This window comes from Globicephala melas, chromosome 3 (assembly GCF_963455315.2).
Source record: "Globicephala melas chromosome 3, mGloMel1.2, whole genome shotgun sequence".
Taxonomy (NCBI): Eukaryota; Metazoa; Chordata; class Mammalia; order Artiodactyla; family Delphinidae; genus Globicephala; species Globicephala melas.
The window spans coordinates 18,907,050-18,928,255 of record NC_083316.1 but is presented as its reverse complement, the minus strand read 5'-3'; the positions used below and the strand labels follow the sequence as shown (position 1 = coordinate 18,928,255).

The 21,206-nt window shown below is 37.5% G+C and overlaps 1 protein-coding gene across 4 annotated transcripts in view; it reads left to right on the top strand.

Annotated features, from left to right (window-relative positions):
• Positions 1-1,676: 1,676 nt before the first annotated feature.
• The window catches only part of CDH12 (cadherin 12), a 981,162-nt gene continuing 961,632 nt past the window's right edge, over positions 1,677-21,206 (top strand). For 2 of the 4 annotated variants that reach the window (XM_060295685.1, XM_060295681.1), the window contains exon 1: positions 1,677-1,969. The gene's annotated coding sequence lies outside the window, so the exon portion shown is untranslated. Of the gene's footprint in view, positions 1,970-2,133; positions 2,154-4,330; positions 4,457-21,206 lie in introns of those variants that run through there. The other 2 variants (XM_060295683.1, XM_060295682.1) reach the window with 2 other exon arrangements.

Below are 21,206 nucleotides of genomic sequence, written 5' to 3'. Positions count from 1 at the left end.
CTAAGCTACTTCAGCTTGTCACGACACACAAAGCTTGGCTACACCAAATGCATCAACCCATTTATATCACTTCATACTTCCACTCTCCGAAAAAAAGATTTCAGAAAGACACACTAATTTTATTCTTATTTAACAGTGACATTGAAAAGACATTCTTATTTGTGCAGTTGTTCTAGCTACCAATCCTGTTTGTAGTTATACATATTTTAAAAACTCCATAGACAGTCTGTACTCTTGAGATTTTGACACACTTGGATTAAATGATTACCTCCAATATTGCTGCATTCTTGACATATAAATGATAAAGTGGCTTAGATTCTTAGAGAAAAAAAAATGATTCCCCATAAACTTGTTTAAGCAAATTTCTATTCAGTAGTTAGCACTTCAGTAGTGAAATTGTTGGAGGAGGTCAAAAGGTCATGACTGCGTGTTGACCCACATGCTGGACCCGGATAACCAGAAGCCCCTTACACCCCTCCCTTGTCCTTGGGATATACACCTGGCACCCTATTCCTGGCACTAGGAGCCACTTCAAAGATGCAGCCTTGAGAGAGTAATGTATTACTGCGACCGTCTGGACTGCATACATGGTTGAACCCCGTTAAAGCCTCTATAAAACTTTTAGGATTCTAGCATGCAAATGTGGAAAATTTACTTGTCTTTCAGCTGCCATAGACAAACCCCATGTGTAAGTTTCTTTGCTTATTAAAACTGCATCTACCAATCTGGACTGTTCTGCCCCTTTCTCCAATCTCCCTTTGCTCTCCGTGTCCTGGGGCCAGTTTTGAATTTCACCGCTGGGGAATTCCCAAGGTTGTGAACCAACAGAAATGTAAAGAAAGATCATCACAGATAAAGCAGGCATTGTGCTACAGGGATTTTGGAAGAAGTAGCATTATTGTTTTCAATAGTGTTACTCCTCATTGTAAGATTTTCTAATCATTATAATATTCAATAAAGGTGCAATTTATCACTAAAAAATTCCCCCATTTAGGGAAATTAATGTCAGTTTAAAAACTCTTACCAAAGTAGACTAACGTATCCTCTGAACACTTTGTAGTACCTCACAGAATCTGGACCAAGTTCTATCAGCATGGAAACAGGTAAATAAAACAAGTAGAAATTGCTCGAATAAGGTGTTGTCATCAATTAGCTGATTGTTGTTCAAAGTTTAGAGAATGAGACAACTTCCAGGTAAAATGGGCTTTATTTTTCTGGTTCCACAAAAATAAAAGAATCAGTTTACTTGGGGGAGTGAGGGCTAGAACGTAAGCCCTTTGCCTCGCAGCTGCTAGTCGTCTGATTCTGAACAGACCTCAAGCACTTAACGGCCAAAGCTGCGGCGCTAGCTAACCCAGGTGCCCTCACTTTCTCCGCGCCCAATCTGCACCCTCTACTAAGCTCACTTAATGAGGGCTCTGAGAGCTCACTTAATGAGGTTTCTGAGAGCTTCGATTCCTTCAAAGCATTGTGCCATGAACGCTAGGGGGGAAAAAAACAAAGAAGATGAATTTCAAATATAGGATTCAATTACTTTTCACAACTCGATGATGTGTCAGAGGCACGCTGTGTTTTGTTTTGAGGGCGGGGAGATGACTGGGAGGGAATCCTGGGCCCCCATTGGCTGGCCGCTCGGCGCTGCAGCTGAGCTCTAGCCGGTCGGCGAGCATCATTGATCTGAAGGGTAAACGTGGAGGGAGCCGCAGAGAGGGGGTCCAAGCGTCTCTGAGAAGAGAGGCAGACGCTTCCAGGAAGAAAGTGGTGTCTACTGGCTGCCCGGCTTGGAGGACCTTTTGTGACTGAAAGGGGACACAATGCGAGGCAGTTTGCTGCTACAGTGATTCAGAAGAATAAGAGAGAGAGAAAGAGAGAGAGAGTGAGATCTCACCCTCGTTGCAAAGCCTGGCTTGTTGCATCCTGCTGCTTCTCTTTCTGCCGCTGCTCCTGCAGCCGACGTGTCTGCCATAAGGTAAGGTTTCCTGTTTTTGATGGGGATTGCATCATGTGTGATCGCTTCAGGGTACACGCGCAGAAATTCATACACGATCAATAAAGTGTTGCCTGGCGTAACCAGAAGCTGAAGGAGGGAGGCTGCACACAGGTCTGGCATTTCAATTAGGAACTGGTGCGTGGGTTTGCTTTGGGAAACTTCGGTAAGTTCTAAACAAGTCTCTTGTCTTCAGAGCGCGAGGTTAACTTAAAAAGAGAGGGAAAGAAATGTTTTAGCCACTAATGTACCTTGCTTCGCTGTGCTAAACTTTCAAATGAAAATAATGCTAGGTGTTCAACTGGTTATATTATAAATGACTTTATTAATATCTTTTTTACACAAAGTAATTAATGCTTTATTTTCAAACGTCTTCTGTAAATGTCTCAACTGATTTTTATTAAAATACAATAATACCCCTACCCCATTCTCCACTGATTTTTATTAAGACATATAGGTTTTTAAACTTCATTCTTCATTAAAAATTAAACAACTGTAAAGCAATGTAAATGTTTCGATAGCTAGTCTCTCAGTATATAGCCCTCTCAGTTTCCTACCACAAAACTAATTTGGGACAAGTGGAAGAGGTACAGATTACTAGGTCGACTGTGGGTTACATAATAGGCATTTCAAAATTATCTTAATGGTATTAATCATTTAGTGGTCCACTTAAAAAGCAAGAAATATGTATAATAAAGGACATGCTAGTAAATCAGTTTTAAAGAGACCTTCAGCATTTTATAGATATTTTCTTCTTTTTAAATATCATTATTTTTCTCTTTTTCCACCTGAATTACAGTGGTTTCAGAACCTTTGTAGTCCAGAGTGTTTGATGTCTCATCTTATAGACATATTTCTCTGTACTCTCGAGAGAGGGACCTGACATACTTTTGGCTGATTCTGTGACCATGGGGATGATTTTCAGCTTCTCCTCAGGTATTTTGAAGCTCATTCCCAGACTGCTCAGCTAGAAAATTACCTTACATCCTGAGTAGCAAAAAATTAGAGTAGATTCTGAAAATGTATTTACAGTTTTAAATTACACTATACATGACCAAAACATGAAAATCCAACCGTGCCAAGCAGATATTTGCTTGATCTTTTCAGACACTTGATCCGTTTTAAGATTGTAAAATAATATCCAGACACACAGCTGCCTAGAAATATTGAACCTCATACTTCAGTACCATCACTTATTCATTAAATTATCCTAAGCAAATTGAGAATCATTTTAACTTATGTGCCTTCGTTATTATTTCTAAAAAGGGATTTAAGTGAACACATTTTTATTACAAATATTTCCGTGATACCAGAGGTCTGTTCATAATTGAAAGTCAGGTGGTTACTCTTCCCAAGCTATAGTAGTTGCTTAAGGCTCTGTTTTAGAATGCTGGAGAGCACAACCACACACAAAGTAGCTTTCCACTTACCTAACTAATCTGCACATCAGCTGGTTCAGTAACAAAATCTCAGGAGCATTCCTTCACCTGCTATATGAACTACCGGAATAAAAAGAGGTTGTGTATTAATTTGAAAATTCAATTCCAGAATACAATGTATTTTCCCCCTTATTAATAGCTCTTACTTTGAAGACTAACCTCCAAGTATAACCCTGCCAATGTTAAGCTCCTACCCCCTTAAAAAATAATCCCATTTTTTTTTTTTCTGTTTTGTTCGGCAAATCTCTGGTTGCTGGATTCTTAACTTCTACTGCTGTGTAGCATTTTCAAGCAGTAGGGGGAAGTTTTCAAGCCAAGGTTGCTTTTTTTTTCCTACTGGACTTCATTCCTTCCACTAATGTGCTTAGTGATATGATCATTTTAGATAATTGTCACAAAAAGAGCTGAATTATTATAGGAAGGAGGGTGTCATTTGTTCTACATGTGGGATGATACATATTAAATCTTTATCACGACAAAAACACTGCTTAGCTTATGGGAAAAAATCCCGTTAATGCTTCATGTGACATACTTATACCTCAGTATGACTGCATCCTTTAAGGGTGGAGCACAAAACTGATCTCCTTAGATTGAGAATCTTTTGCATCTGGTATTTTGGCAGGATGTGTTTCATGAAATAGTCTGTGATTGATTGGTTGCAATCAATCATTTATCATTTTGTGGTTGGTAAGAATATCTGTCACTCTTACTTCTTAAAATGCACTGTAATGAAAGTCAAATCACTCTTGCTGATGAAATAGAACTGCAAATAGTCTGCTTAAACTGTTCTTACATGACATGTGAAACATTACTGTTTTCACACCGATACCATTTAGATGCCATGTGATTAAATCTAACAATTATGGTAGGAAGATGCATAGAGTGATACTTCTCCTCAGAAGTGACCCACGTTTTCATGTAAAGATATCAAATTTAAGAACTTGTGTAATAAATGACCTACTAGTAGACTTTATTGTAAATGTCTTTATACTTCCAAAGGAAAAGTGTGATTACATATGTCTCCTTTAAGGTAAGATTCTGTTCTTTTATTCTTTTAAACAAATGATAGCTGTTTTTAAACTAATCATGTCCTGTATTACCATGTCAGTGTTACCATGTGAATAGATAACATTTTGCTTATAATGTGGCGCCAATTCTTGATTCTATTAAACTATAGTTGCAAATTATTTCATCTTTCTCATTAAACAAATGCAGAGTTTTAATTTTATGGCTAGGCTTAACTTATGTGGAGAAACATAAACTTAATCATATAAATAAGGAATGAAAATTTATGATTTTTACTGGGAATGTTCTTTCTACTTTACTAATATATGGTAATTGAACAACTTACACTCTTAGAGCTTTTTTAAAGCATTTTAACTTTTGGCTTTAAGGCAATTGCATTTTTTCTGGATTATCATGCTAAAAGTGTGCTATATCATCACCAAACTTCAAAAGGAAAATATGTGTGTGAATGTGAATAATGCTGCCTATGTTGAATATCAATAGTGGTTACTCAAAGTTATTTTTAAGCATTACATGATCACATGCTGTGGAGTAACATTTTTAGAAAAGACCAAGAGAAAATAATGACTACCAAAAAATCAAATAACAGGTGAACTTCATATAATGTTATTCTACTTTTTGTGAGATCCCTGATAAATGTTCTAAGGATTCATTTATTCAATTATTGATTATCGATTAATTTAATAAGCACCTGTAAACTATTGAAAACAGGGCAAATGCTTACTGTTTTTATAAATTTAGCTTCATTCAGGTTTCTATCACTCTATCATATTATAACTCATGGTATTAAGGGATAAATTAAATCTTCAATATGCTTCAGTTTTTTTTACTAAAGAGTTATGGCTTTCTTTCATAACCATTGCTCTGAATATCCAAGTTATTACTCTATAAATGCATTTATGTTACCTTGAATATAAAGGATATTTCATTTGCACAATGTAAACTTTTTCTTAAAATATGTATATCTCATGCATATATGTGTAAAGATTCAGGTGAGAGCAGGTGAGGCCCTAATCTGTGCAAAGATGCTCATTAGAGAAATATAGGACTTAACATCTCAACTGCTAAACTTAAGTGTTCAAATGGCTGAATGATGCATATTTAGTTCCGAGTACCAAAGAAGCAGTGAAACATTAGGGCATAAGTGGTGAATATAGACTTATCCACAAAGTAGGATGCTAGTTACAAGTATAATTGATTATACCTTAAGTGTGCCCTATAAACAATGGATTCTATAGCTCCTATTTGCTGAAAAGTTATTATATAAAATGTTTTTTTCCATGTACATTTGGGAGTCATGATTTATTGTCTGCATGATGATGTGGAAAGATCAAAACTTGGGAGTAAGACAATGGTTTGAATGAAAATTTTGAGAGTTATTCTGTGGGCATTTTAGGGCAAATTGCTTAACTTTTTGATCCTTGGTTCCTTCTCTTGATTTAGTATATGACTGCATAGACAACACTCACTAGTGGTCAGGTCTTTCTCCTTTTAAACTTCCATGACTATAGCAAGCTGAATTTGTAGAGATTAACTACAGTCAGAGCTGGCCTGCTGGGTTAAATGAAAACATGTGGTGGCCAGGATTTTTGATGTATTGGAATTTACTTGTCATGTTGGGATAGAAGTGGTTTCCAGGTCACTTAATTTTAAAAAATCCATTTATTTTTGGCAAGCATGCTTTCAATAGACAGGCATGGATGTTTCTGCTAGTTTAAAGAATCAGTGAAGTTTAGATTGTAATGAAACTTTTACCACCATATTTCAAAAGGATTAGAAGTCAAGCAAAGAGGAGAAGAGGAGGTAGCTAGAGAGAGTACAGGGTCACAGGAAGTTTGTGGTTTTTTTTTTTAATAGATACTTGAGCATGTGAATAGATGAGGTGGAAATCTTTAGAAAGAGAAAGGAAATATTGGATCAAGGTTTTAGAGTATTGGAGGAGTCATTAAAAGGACATGATTGCCGTTTGACCCTCAGCTGAATTGGGCAGTTGGAGGGTCCTCATCCCTCCTCTGTCCTCGGAATGTAGTCCCGCCCACCATTCCCACACTAGGAGCTGTTTCAGGGACGCAGCCTTGAGAGAGTAAGGTGTTGTTGAGGCTATCTGAACTGAATACATGACTAAACCCCCTTAATGCCTCAATATAAAGATTTAAGATTCTGGCGGGTAGGTGCAGAGATCTACTTGTCTTGCTGCTGCTCAAGACAAGCCTTGTATATGTTTTGTTGCTTATTAAACCTGACACCTACCAATCTAGAGTGGTCTTCCTTTTTGTCCTGTGTCTCCTTGGCCTCCATATATAGGGCCAGTTTCAGATTTCACCTGGGAAGCTCCTGAGTTTGTGAACCAACACAGAGAAAATGAAAATTTACAACATGGAAGGCATAGGTGGAAGATACAATTAGAAGATGTCTTTAATTTTAATAATGCACGTGAAATAGTATTCAATAATAATGCAAGTGAAATAAATATCAAACAATTTTAGCTGACATTTCAACATTTATTAAAACAATATCTTGAATGTCAAAAAAGATTGTTAGGAAATAACCAAAATGTGATGCTAAATAATTTATCCAAAGTAATACTTTAAAATGTAATTGAAAGAGATACAAATGCTTGGTAAATGTTGAGGACTGGAGGAAGTTAACATTAGTAGACTCTGTTCTGCCCACGGAAAAAAAAATGTGTGCTATCATAAGCACTAAATGGTATGATACATTTAAAACTCTTTCTCAGGAAAGAGTATATGAACGTTTGAAATAACAGGCAAATAACATGGACCTAGAGTGTCATACAGAGTGAAGTAGGTTCTGATGAACCTAGGGGTAGGATAGGAATAAAGACGCAGACCAGACGTAGAGAATGGACTTAAGGACATGGGGAGGGGGAAGGTTAAGCTGGGACGAAGTGAGAGAGTGGCATGGACATATATACACTACCAAATGTAAAATAGCTAGTGGGAAGCAGCCACATAGCACAGGGAGATCAGCTCAGTGCTTTGTGACCATCTAGAGGGGTGGGATAGAGAGGGTGGGAGGGAGAAGCAAGAGGGAGGACATATGGGGATATATGTATATATATAGCTGATTCACTTTGTTATAAAGCAGAAACTAACACACCATGGTAAAGCAATTATACTCCAATAAAGATGTTAAAAAAAAAATCCAAAATGAAGTGTCCTCTGACAACTTTGTGAGTCAATGGTACTTCCATGAAAGGTAGCCGTTACTCCAAGGGATATGATTTCAGGCAGATTTAAAAGCAAGATTTTACTTAAACTCTACTTTTCTCTAATTACTCGCAATAGGATAGTGAGTGAAAAGTGAAAAATAAACTCTTGGCAAGACTTTATATGTTTAGCTGGGCAAGAATGGGAAGCCCAGAATAATTTTCTGAAATAGATGAGTGTTTCACAGTGAAACATCTAGTTATCTTAATCAGTACCCAGTATTTGTGCTAAACTGCCTTCACCACTATATAGGATCCTAACAGAGAAGACAGTTCAGTATTAGAATTTTAGCTGTTGGAACCAGAATTAGATTTATGTCAAGTAATCTAGCACATCCAGTGAATTTCTGTGTATATCAAATATAAATAATAGACATCTTAACAGCAGTATTAAAATATTGATTCGGTAGTACCTTCAAATCTCAATATTTCATGTTTATTTCACAAGGAATTGTATTACCTACAATTATATAATACTAGTAATGAGGGAAACAAAGGTATAAATGAAAATTTATGGTGTGTAATCTGTCCCATCCCAGTAGTTTACACACACCTCCAGACAGTGACATTGGCAAACAGGTTTTACTTTTGAAAAACAAAAACTAAAGTCAGGCATGTTCAAAATACACAATCACACCACAGAGGAAAAGGCCCAACTCGGAGAGTTTGGGCTGGATTGTAAAATATGAAATCTTTTTGGAGGAAAATTTGGCAGTATCCATGAAAATTTAAAATCCAGTGATTCCAATACTCAGATTATATTCTGCAGAAATATTTTCATCTGCTTTTCATTGCCTTGTGATTTTATTATTCTGTCCCTGACTGCTTCTCCTTCTTACTTTCCTTTGCTGAGTTTTCTGTCTTCAGACCTATACAGTTAACCCTTGGGCAATATAGGCATTAGGGGTGCTGACCCTCCACACAGTTGAAAATCTGCCTGTGTTTCATAGTCAGCCCTCTACTTCTGGTGTTCTTCTGCATCAGCAGTTTCGCATCTGTGGATACAACCAACTGCAGACCATGAAGTATTTACTGTCAAATTTTGCATATAACTGGATCCTTGCATTTCAAACCCATGTTGTTCAAGGGTCAGCTGTAAGTAGATACTATCAGAACATCCCAGGACCCAGTTCTAGGCCCTACTCACCTCTCTATGTAGAAACTCACTGAAGAGGTAATCTCGTTTAGTAGCACAGGTTTAAATGCCATCTGAACGCCTCCTTCCAAGTCTGTGTCTTTGTCTCCAATGCCTATGCTGAGCATCATATTCCAATCTCAGAATGCCTACTTTGTATTTCCACTTGCATGTCTGTCTTAGTCTGCTTGGGCAGCCAGAACAAAACACCATAGACTGGGTGGCTTAAACAACAGAAACTTACTTTCTCACAGTTCTGGAAGGTAGGAAGTCCAAGATTAAGATGCTGGCTAATTAGGTTCTTGGTGAGAGTTTCTTAGTTTCCAGATGGATGTCTTCTTGCTATGTACTCACATGACTTCTTGGTCCTGATACAAAGAGAGAGTGAACAAACTCTCTGGTGCTTCTTATAAGGGCACTAATTCCATCATGAGGACCCCATCCTTATGACCCCTTCTAACCCTAATTACCTCCCAAAGACCCTGTCTCTAAATACCATTATATTGGGGGTTAGCAATTCAACATATGTGCCCCTGAATTTTGGGGGTCACAGTTTAGTCCATAGCAACATCTAAATATTTTAAACACAAGTTCAAAAATCAAACTATTGATTTTTTACTCATTCTTACCACAACCTAAATATAGTAACTTTTAAAATTCTCTTCATGCCAGTAAACTATATAATTATTCATTTAATTTTTAAAGAACTTAGGGTCAACTTTGAGACCTTGCTTTTCCCCCTTCTCCCCACAATCAGTGCCACTGTTTAGTCTACTGGCTTCATGGCTTTATTGTCTATATATATCATTCATTCAGTCACTTCTCACCTCCACCATAGTTAGCTTTGATCCAGCCACTGTTATCTTAGTCTCCAAAGTGGTCTTTAAAAGACTGCTTCTTCTGTTATCTCTCTCCCCCAACAGTTTATTGCACAATACCCAGATGTAAACGCTCCAGTATCACTGTCAACGTATTTCCATAGCTTAAAGCCAGTATCTGGTATAGACCCTCCATTTTCTTTCCCATTATACCCAATTTAACCCTGCCACAGGGACTTCGCACTCACCCAGCTTCCCCCTTTACTTCACGTAGATCTTGGTTTAAATATTCTTGCTTCAGAGCTATGTTCTCTAACTATTCTATTAATACCACTTCCTTCTCCAGAAGAATTATTTTTACCCATTATACATTTAATTTTATTTAAATCAAACCTGCTTCAGCTCACACGATACTGCATTATATTATCCGTCTTCCAAAATAAAATGCAAGCCCCATGAGGGGAGCCCTACAAAAGTACCTGGTCTGGTAAATGAATAAATGAATGAATGAAATAATGGATATAAATTCATCTAAACATACACATGCATATAAAAGGAGTTGAACAATTTGTATGATGATATGTTTTTTTGTGTGTGTGTGTGGTACGCAGATCTCTCACTGTTGTGGCCTCTCCTGTTGCGGAGCACAGGCTCCGGAAGCACAGGCTCAGCGGCCATGGCTCACGGGCCCAGCTGCTCCGCAGCTTGTGGGATCTACCCGGACTGGGGAACGAACCCGCGTCCCCTACATCGGCAGGCGGACTCTCAACCACTGCGCCACCAGTGAAGCCCTGATGATATGTTAAGAATGGTTACATTTAGGGAGGAAAGTGAGACATACTTGTGAATTACGTGACTTTTTATAGTAATCATGCATATAACTTGGCCCATAAATGTAATTATCACTAATCATGCCGTTTGTGTGAGTATTCAGTACTAAAACAGTGTTCTCCCATTAAAATGATTAAGGGAATAAAAAGGACACAATTTGAGTGTCAGCCTACCAAAAAAAAATGGTTTTAAATTTAAGACAGAATAATTTGGACAAATACTAGTTATTTTTTCACCTCAAGATTCAATACTATCTCACTGTGTATAATGTCCCTGATTCCCTATGGTGTCTACAATTAAAAAAAACCTCCCAAGATAAATTAAAATGGGGGAAGAAGGCCTGTAAAGATTTGTCTTAATTGGCTCTGAGATTCAGTTTTGTTATCTAAAGAGAACAGGGAAGAATCAGTATTAACCCCTGGACTGGTGTCTGTGCAAAGTCCAGAGCTCCTAAAGTAACAACTAAACTGCTTAATCTTAAAACCCTCCAAGGTTTAATTCAGTAGCTCTCTTCAGAAGGGCATTGCTAATTCTTCCTGAATTGCTGCTGCTGCTAACTGCACTGCCTTAATTTGAATAGTATTCAAAATTCCATTCTCTCTAATGGAGTTAATTGCATTATGAAAGTGGCTTAGAGTGGAAACTTATTTCCTCTCCTGGAGTATCTCTCTACAGAGTCCTTTTTTTCCCTTTCAACTTGACACGTGTGCACATTTATACAACATAATGTCACAAATGCAGCGTGCCCTATTTAAACCGTTTCAAAGAATCTTTTTAAAAATATTTATATACACACCAAAGCATGTTAGGTCTCCAAAGTGCCTGCAATTTTATATATGCTAAGGCCATCTGATCTAATAGACTCTAAGTCCTTGGAACATTAACAAATCTCTGAGCTTTTAAATAGGCTGTGACCTCTTCATTTAGAGGGCTACTTCAATAAAGCAAAGCCTCACTTAGGTTAATGATGGATCATGGAGCTGTTTGATTTGCAGTGAGTTAAGTTGCCTATTATCCCCTAACGATCATGTGGGTCATGTTATCACCTCCAAATAATGAGTCAAGCCCCTTCCCTTGTTTCTGTAGATTTCCAAGTCATTACAGGAAATCTTAGTGTATAAGTCCATGAGGCTTTATGCCTGATAACTGTAGATGAATTATTATTTTGGCCGAGCATATGAAATTTAAGCTAAGGGTCCATTTCCTCATGAGAATATCAGCAGCTTATTCAAAGTTCATCTGAGCATCTTGAACAGAAAGACGGACATTCTCTCCATCTTCCCCCACCCCGTCAGTTAAGCATCCTTCAAATTATATTCACATTTTCCATCTACTTTTGCTCCCTGATGCACATATACACAAGCATGCCCACAGACAGAGAGAGACAGGTAGACAGTGAATCAACCCATACATTTAAAAAATGCTACATTAATTGTAAATGTCATATCAAGGGGCCAAAAATCCGTTTTATGATGCCAACATGGTGATTGCTTCCTTTTCATGTGTATTTTCTGCAGTCTTTTTAGAGGCACATGTTCATGCTAAGAAGTCTTTAAAATTAAGGAAAACTCACTGCAAAATATATTTTAAATGCTTTTCAAAGCATTTCTGTGATGCCCTCACATTTCACATTTATCACTCGTGGTGTGTGCATGTGTGCACACACACAAATGTTCAAAGCAACTTCTTCAGTAAGATCTCTGAAGCTAGCTAGATGTTTCTGATAGAAGGCAATAAACTCTTTTGGCATTAATTCTTCCTAAAAGTGAAACACTTCTACACTATAGAGAAATCTATATAAAATATGAATGACAGGAAAAAAATAACTTCATTTATTCTTGCTCTGTGATTTATGGTGTGGAGACAACAACCATGGAGGAGGTGAAGAATGGTGAATTCTTCTGTGTTTGATGCTAATTTTACAGCACTATGGAAAAAGAGAACATTGTGCCATTCTCTGAATCTCTAAGTGAATTTGTTTAAAGGTGGTCCATTAGTTCATGTCACCATGGAGAACTAGTACGTTATGAATGTTTTTACAAATAGACTTGGAAAAATTCCCCAGTATTGTGGATTCACAGAGAACTACCCTAAAAAATTATTACATTTTGCTTTCCAATTACAAAGCTATGATTAATAATTTAAGGCAGTGCCAAGATACTTTCATTAATGGTTACTTAACCAATTTTTGTACATACATTGACTCTTCCATTCTTTAATGCCAAGGAAAGTTTCAAGCTCCATAAAAGTAAGAAAAAGTAATTTTAGACTGAAATGGTAGCGCCAACTTCTCTTATCAAAAACCAAAAACCCAAAAATATACCTATCATTCTTTGACAGAAATTAAAGTAAAAATATTACAAAATGTATGAAGACATTTCCTAACTTTTTCTTGGGCTTATAACACGTTAAAATGCATTTAACTTCATCAGTTCAAAATGTTTAAACTGTATCAGGAGATTTTTAGCATGACTGAAATCAGTGTGAGTATTTTTGATGACAAATTACAAAAATATCAAGACGTCTCATAGTCTCTAGTCCCCATCCTTTATTTCTCAAAATATTTTCAACTTTATGTCGTGTCCCATATTAAAAAAATCTAGGTGGTTTAGCATTTCTAATTTTATTATGGAATTTCATCTCTATTTCTGGGTGACCACTCAGCTTATAACTTAACATTCTAGAGCTATCTTGCCTTATTCCTGATTTACCGTGTACCCTTGACCTGTAAAGTTAGTGGATCATTAGCTAATACTTGATTCCAGGTTATTTACTTGACCTTAGCTCTGGTTCCTGACTACTCTCAGCCTCCGTAATGGTCAGTGGCATTTCAGCACTCCCTTGTGAAAAACTCATGGGCCACGTCTTTCATGGACAGCCTGACACTGGATGACACAGCCCTCTTCTTGAGTTCTACAGCCTAGCTCCATCCATGTTAACAAAGTCATAGAATGTTCATTTTCCCCTTATGTTGCATCAGCTTGCTTTTAGCTATGTCCATATAGTAATTTTAGCCATCTGCCATTTAAAATACTTTTGACATTATTTAACACTGTCCATTTCAGGTGACATGTTTATATTTTAAAAGAGGCCATCTGGAGGTGATGTTTAGTCCAAGTCATGAATAACAAAGTTTGGGATTCCATGACAGTTCCATGGATGCTATTTTGAGGATTTTTTTTTTCTTTTCAAATATAACATGTTAGATGTTTTCATCAGTTGTCATCTGATGTATTTTGTTACTTAGATGGTAATTGCTACGTTTCTTGTTTAAGTATATTTCATAATATAAGTGTAATGCGTGCTCATGGCGAAGAAAATCAGTTATTGCTGAATGTGTTAAACTGAAATTTTCATCTCCCCTCTTACTCACCTATTTTCCCACTTTCCAGAGATAACTGCTCACACCAGCAGTTTCCTATGTATTCTTCCAGAAACTTTCTGCCGGCTCATACATGTTTGGATATATAGAAGACTATTCTCTTTCTTCAGTTTACTTGATGATGATTTGACCCAGTTAATTTCTCTCTCCTTAACACAATTTTTTAAACTTGAGTTCCCAGATGCCCACACACCTTTGGTTTTCCCTTTTACCTCACTAGCAATCCCTTCTCAGTTTTATTTGCTGGTTTCTTCTTTTTCCCCTTAATATTGAAGCAGCTTTGGTTTTCTCCTGTCTGTCTACACCCACACATCCAAGTGATCTCATCCAAGTTCATAGTTTTAAACACCATATGTTGACAGCTCCCAAATATATATCTCCAGCACAGATCTCCCAAACTCTAATCTCCTATACCCAACTGCTTTCTTGGCACATAGTACACTTGTATGCCTAATAGACATCTCAAATTCATGTGTCCAAAGTGAACTTTCGGTCGTCACTCACAAATATATTCTCTCCTCAGATTTTGCCATGTCTATTCATAAACTCCATCCTTTTAGTTACTCAGACTAAAATTTCTCAAACTCTCTTACATCCTCTGTTTCTCTCTCATTGCATATTTAATCTGATAGGAAATCCTGTTGGCTATACTTGCAAAGTATGTGTAGAATCTTCCCAATTTTCAGGAGTTTCACTGTTCTCACCATGATTCTAGTAGTAATAGTTGCCTATATGAATTATTGCATTAGCCTCCTAACTTGTTTACTTCTAGCCCTCCGAAGATAAGCCTCAACAGCAAGGGTCATCCTTTGAAAAAATGTCAGCTCATGTTACCCCTCTGTTCAAAACCAACTGATGGCTTCCCATTTACCACAGAGGAAATGCCAAGGGTCTGTTATGAGCTGTGCCCCCTCATCTTATTTCTGGTCTGTTCTCCCTACATTATTCCCATTGCTCATTCTGTTCACACAGTTCTTCTTGCTTTTCCTGGAAGTTACAAGGCTTATTCCCACCTTTGCTAGCCACTCCCCCTGCTGGAATTCTGTTTACCAGATATCTACTTGCCTATCTGCCTGCAGGTGTCTTTGTTCAAGCCCCCTCCCCCCTTCTCTATGAGGTCTATTCTTACTACTCTATTTAATAGTGCAAATTGCACAAAACCTTCAGGCAATACAACCGCCTTTATCCTGTTCTACATTTTTCCATATTGTGTTTATGATTTCCACCTCTCCTTCCTGGAATATAGACACTTAGAGACCAGGGGCCTTTCCATCTTGTGCATTGATCTATCTCAGGAAATAAGAACAGCATCTGGCAGACTAGCACACAGTAAGCAGTGATATATATTTGCACATAAATTTTGTGTATATAAATGAATGACCAAATTACTCCAGATTTCTTATATGACTTTTGTGTTTCATAAGCATACATGAGCATGTATTAGCGTGAGCACACACAGTCTTTTTTTTAAAGGAAAAAGAAGAAATCTAAATCATTTTGTATGTTTGTTTATAAAAAAAGAGAAACGTGGTTGAATTTTAGGACCATGAAACAAAACATCTACAGCCTTAGTTTGTTCTGGTTTGTTGGTGTGTGATTGTAATTTTGTGGTTTTAATTGCACTTGATGAATTGAAATCCAAGTTTTCACTGGACTGCTTCTAAGATTCCTTCCCAGTGATGGTGGAGCATCATCAAGGTAAAAATTACCTCTGCCTGATGCTCTTTTTACATCTAATATTCATGTACTTTATCCTTTATACTCTTACATGTTCAGCTATATACAAACCAAGATATGTGTGTGTGTGCATGTATATGAGCACATATATGCAAACAAGTGTCTACTTATGTGTCTGTTTGTTACTGAGTTGACTTACAGCAGATCAGAATGTGTAAGTTCCTGGAGTATGTCATTTCAAGTGTAAATTATGCATAGAAACATACACTCATGCACACCCAGATCAAGAGAGCAATGGTGAGAGAGGGAAAGGGAGAGACAGAAAATTTAGATGATGTTTATGAAGTATAAGAATTATAACCATTTATATGAATTATAAGTATTTTCTGTTTACAAATATTTAATACAATATTTAATCCTTTATTTTGTTGTCACACAAAGAATTTATGATACACCAAGAAAACAAGAGAAATAGTAAATAAACTGACTATATTTAGTAAACAACATTATATTAACATAAAACAACAACAATGAAAGTAAACTTTTAGCTTAAATTGCAAACTTACATAAAAGGCTAAAATATGTATTTTATGAAATGTCTATTATCTTTTGGTAAATGCCCTTTTATCTGGCTGTCCTAGTCCATTTGGGCTGCTATGAAAAATACCATAAACTGGGTATTTATTTCTAATAGTTTTAGAGGCTAGGAAGTCCAATATCAAGGAACTGGCAGATTCTTTCTGGTGAAGACTGTGCTTCTTGATTCATAGGCCTTGGTCTTCTTGCTGTCCTCACACAGTGGAAGGGGTGAGAGGGCTCTCTGCGATCTCTCTTATCAGGGCATTAATCCCATTCATAAGGGTTCCACCCTCATGACCTAATCACCTGCCAAAGGCACCACCTCCCAATACCATCACATGGAGGGTTAGGATTTCAACGTATGAATTTTGAAGGACACAATAGCACTACCTTTAATGGAAGGTTTTGTTACTGTTGTTTCAATATTGATAAAATTAGCTGTTGGATCAGTGTATTAGTTAGGCTTCAGTCACGGAAACAGAGCCTACTCTAAATTTCATGAGAACAAGGGATTAATTTTTAGAATGAATTTACACGACTGAGGATGAGCTGGGGAAGTGAAAGTTTAGAAAGGGGAGGCTAAAGTCAGAGAGAAGAAGCTGCTACCCATTCTGCCTGAAGCTCTAGTGGAGGTGAACCAGTCAGAGCTGACAAGGAAAACTGCGAATGCAAGCATGTAGGGCCATTGAGGCAGCGGGTCATGACAAGATACTCAAGCAAAGGTCTGCAAGAAGCTGCTGCCTCAGCTGAGCAACTGCATCTATGGATCTGCAGCCAAGAAACTAAGGCTGGGTGGCAAGGCCCTCTCGGCTGCCTGTGGAGTCAGGAGCACACACACATTCAGACACGGGCTGAGCCCTATTGAGCTGGCCACGACAGCAAGGTGGCTCTTCATTCTGAGGGTGGGCTACACCCAGCACTCAGGGACCGCTTTGCTTGGCCACAATCCCAGGTCTCCAGTGGCACAACTAGCTGCATTTTCATCCTTTTTCCATTCTTGATAAGCATAAAAAGGATGGTGTAAGTCTCTATGACAGAAATCTACTTCTTTCTAACCCTCTGCCTATCTGAACACTGCAGGCATATCCTATGTCAGCAAAATCTCTTCTCCAGGATCACATTCAGGTCTGAGCCTGCCTCTCCTACATGGGCTGCTCAGCACAGACCCCACTGCCTTCACTTTGTTCCATGTTTCTTTGGTGGACAGGTCAGTTTCTTTTTGGTTGTATTGTAATTTCTAACCAAAGCTAAGAGTCTAGTGTACCTCGAGGTCATCCTATAAGCACCTGAAATATTCTTTCACTGCTCAGTTTTTAGTCAAACATGAAAAGAGTACATACTGCACCTATTTTAAAAAGTGTTAATTTTTCCTTTTTTGCCCCATTTGTACCTGGAAATGAGAAATGCTAGCTTTAGAATATTTTTTGAAGTTATGTATTGATGCTGCTTTTTGCTTGGTTTGGGGTGTCTTAGTGTGTCCCTGGGAGAGCCCCTCATGGGGAAACAAGGGAAAAGTAGAGAATGGGTGACCTCCTCCCATTCTCACAACAAGCCGCCTCCAGACTGCTTTGAAATAGCATCCCAGCTCATTTAGACCTTGTAGAGATGTTACTTTGAACTGCCTTTCCTACAACCCTCCTGGGGTGGCGTCTGCAAGCCCTGTGCTGCCCTGCTGCACCACTCCACTTGCATTCTAAGTCCTGGATCGTTCTAAGAATTAATTCACAGATGCAGTGTTAGTTTTCTGGGGCTGCCCTAACAAAGTACCACAAACAGGAGGCTTACAACAATAGGAATGCACTTCTGGAGGCCAGAAGTCCAGGATCTAGGTGTAGGCAGGCTGTGCTCCTCCTGGAGACTGTAGGAGAGGATCATTCCTGCCGCTTATAGCTAGCTGCTGGTACCTCCAGGTATCCCTGAGCTTGTTGGCCACATCACCCCAATCTCTGCCTCCCTTGTCATGTGGCCATCCTCCTGTGTTTCTGTGTTTGACATCTCCCTCTCCTTTCTCTTATAAGGATCCATCCTAATCCAAAGTCATCTCATCTTGAGATCCTTACCTTGATGACATCTACAAAGACCCCATTTCCAGATAAGGTCACATTCTGAGGTTCCCAGTGAGCATGAATTTTGGGTCACCTAGGGATGCCCAGCCTTGTGGTAGCTGACCCATTCCAAAAAGACATGGAAAGTAGCACTTTTAGAAAGTAACGTTCATAAGGGTCTTTCAATTCTTTTCTTTTTTTCAATATGGTAAATTATATTCCTAGTCAAAAATATAAGGCTGGGTGGGTCTGAGTCTGCTGTGGATCAGTGTGGCCAGCCTTCAGGGATCAGAGCTAATAGAAGATTATAGCAGAGTGAGGACCCGCTGAGACCACTTGTCCACCTCTGGGACTGTCCATCAAATGTTTGCCCCCAGTGGTCTTTGAGAATATTGGTTGCTCCTTTACTTCTGTCTTTCAGATTATGCTTCTGGTCAGTGTTCCTCAGCAACCATCTGGAAACATGTTCCATATTTCATATTCATGAAACATATTCCCAGCTTCACCAAGCTGATAGGACACGGTGCAGCAGGATTCCTCATCACCTTGGCATCCAAACACATCTCTTTAAACTATGTTTAACTTTCGCAAAAAGGAAACAGCAAAATTAGGTTTCTACCTAACATGATAATCCTTAAGTTGCACATCTAAGTGCAATTTCTGTGTCAATTATATTTAATGTTTAATAGCATATATATATATATATATATATTTTTTTTTTTTTGCGGTACGTGGGCCTCTTACTGTTGTGGCCTCTCCTGTTGCGGAGCTCAGGCTCAACGGCCACGGCTCACGGCCCCAGCCGCTCCACGGCATGTGGGATCTTCCCGGACCGGGGCACGAACCCGTGCCCCTGCATTGGCAGGCAGACTCTCAACCACTGTGCCACCTGGGAAGTCCCACAATTTTTTTTTTTTAAGTTTGCATAGCTCTCTTTTTTTAAAAAAAACATTTTAAATTGATATATAATTGAAATATAACATTGTGTTAGTTTTATGTGTACAGCATGGTTTGATATATGTATATATTGTGAAATTATTACCACAATAAGTTTAGCTAACATCCATCACCACACATAGTTACAAATTCTCTTTTCTTTGTGATGAGAACTTTTAAGATCTACTCTCTCAGCAACTTTTAAATATACACTCCAGCGTTGTTAACTATAGTCACCATGCTGTAAATTACATTCCATAACTTATTTATCTTATAACTTGAGGTTTGTACTTTTTGACGACCTTCCGCTATTCCCCTACCCTTCACTTCCTACTCTCTGCCTTTGGCAACCACCAATCTGTTCTCTGTTTCTATGAGTTTGATTTATTTTAGATACCACACATAGGTGGTATTTGACGTTTTCCTCCAAAAGAGTTGTACATTTTTACAGAGGACTAACAGATTCTTGCAGAAGAAATCTTCAAAATCCATTCTCATTGCAGTATTTTGCTAAATAGAAATGAAAATGTTATAACAAGATTGTGCAGCTTTCTATTTTATGAAGACATGCAATGCTTTTCATTTTCTGAAATGCTAAGCTTATATTTCATAGTGACTTTCTATCCTCCCTCCCTGCTTTCCTTCTTTCTTCTAGATTTTTCTATAAAATATATTATTCTAAGCCCTTCAGAATTGGGATTCATTTTTCCTAATAAATTTTCTTACTCTCATAACACTATTATCCTAGTTAAATTTGGTTCCTTAAGACATCTCTCCACACAATCTTTCAAGGAGTGTGGTACCTTAATCTCTTATTTAAGTGCCCATCTAATTTAAAAATTTTCCGTGAAAGTATTTGATCCCATTTATCTCCATTCTTTCAACATACTTATTTGTAATCTATTGTAAAGTTTTACCAACATAATAATACACTGTTTTAATTTTTCTTATATAGTCAGCTATTATTTATTGAGCACCTGCTATTTTCCAGTCACTCATTCTACACTGTAAATAAAATGATGAACAAAATGGACATATTCCATCTGCCATAACTTCCTTCCATGCCCTAGTATATGTTGAATACCTCATTCTTTGTAAAAGTACTATATAAAATATTATCATTTAGTATTCTTCCTAGTAAAATCTGATAGTGTATAGTTGAAAATGATTGCAGTTTCTTACAACATCCCTAAAATATCAATAATAAAATTAATTGGCTTCCAGGATATTTAATGTAATGAGTGTGTGATTTCTACAAAATGAGTGTAACCTCCTTTATTCGGGGCCATGTTGAACTTCTTATTAACTTTGTATTGAAAGGGAATAAGATTTGAAAAGGGAGTTTTTAAACTATACCTACTTTAAAATTGCGGTGGAAGAGTACCTTGTTTTTATGTTAAATATTCTCATTGCAATTAACATATTTAATTACTACATACCTAGGAGAGCTCTTCTTGGAAACATTTTTGTTAGTGTTGAGGTCAAATTAATTAAGCACTTGAATTTTCTCTGTAAATATGCTGTCATTTTTGTTGTCTTCCCTGTAATTATTATAAATCATTCAATTATTTTAGGTTCCCATTGTGCTCTGAAAATGCCACTCTGGCTTTCAAACATAGAGGACCTGAAAAACAAGCCATTTATTTCTCTTTCCTGCTTCCCTAACTGGCTTAGTAGAAATGGTACTAATGTTGACCACTTACCTATTCCAAAACATAAGGTTTAACAAATGAATAAAGAATTTTACAATTAAAAATGCAGCAGATGCATCAAAAATACTTTGTGTTCGGTAGTTGAAGGTCAAGTATTATTAACTAAAGCATCTGATAGTCATGCTGTCCAGCATATCTCATGGGGAAACGGTGAGTGCAGAATTCATAGAGGGTCACGTCCTTTGGTTCAAAACAAAATTAAAAGAGGATGGTGGTGTGTCTTATATGGAGTAGTTGGGTTTAGTGAAATTTTATTTCCTGATGGCTTTACTTGATTTATGAAAATAACCGTGCATTACAGCATTGACTACTTACTTGGTCGACGAAACAGCGATTTTCACAAAAGTGACCATGGAATTTTAGTATGCCATAACACATCTCGATTTAATAAAATGACAATTGAAAATTAT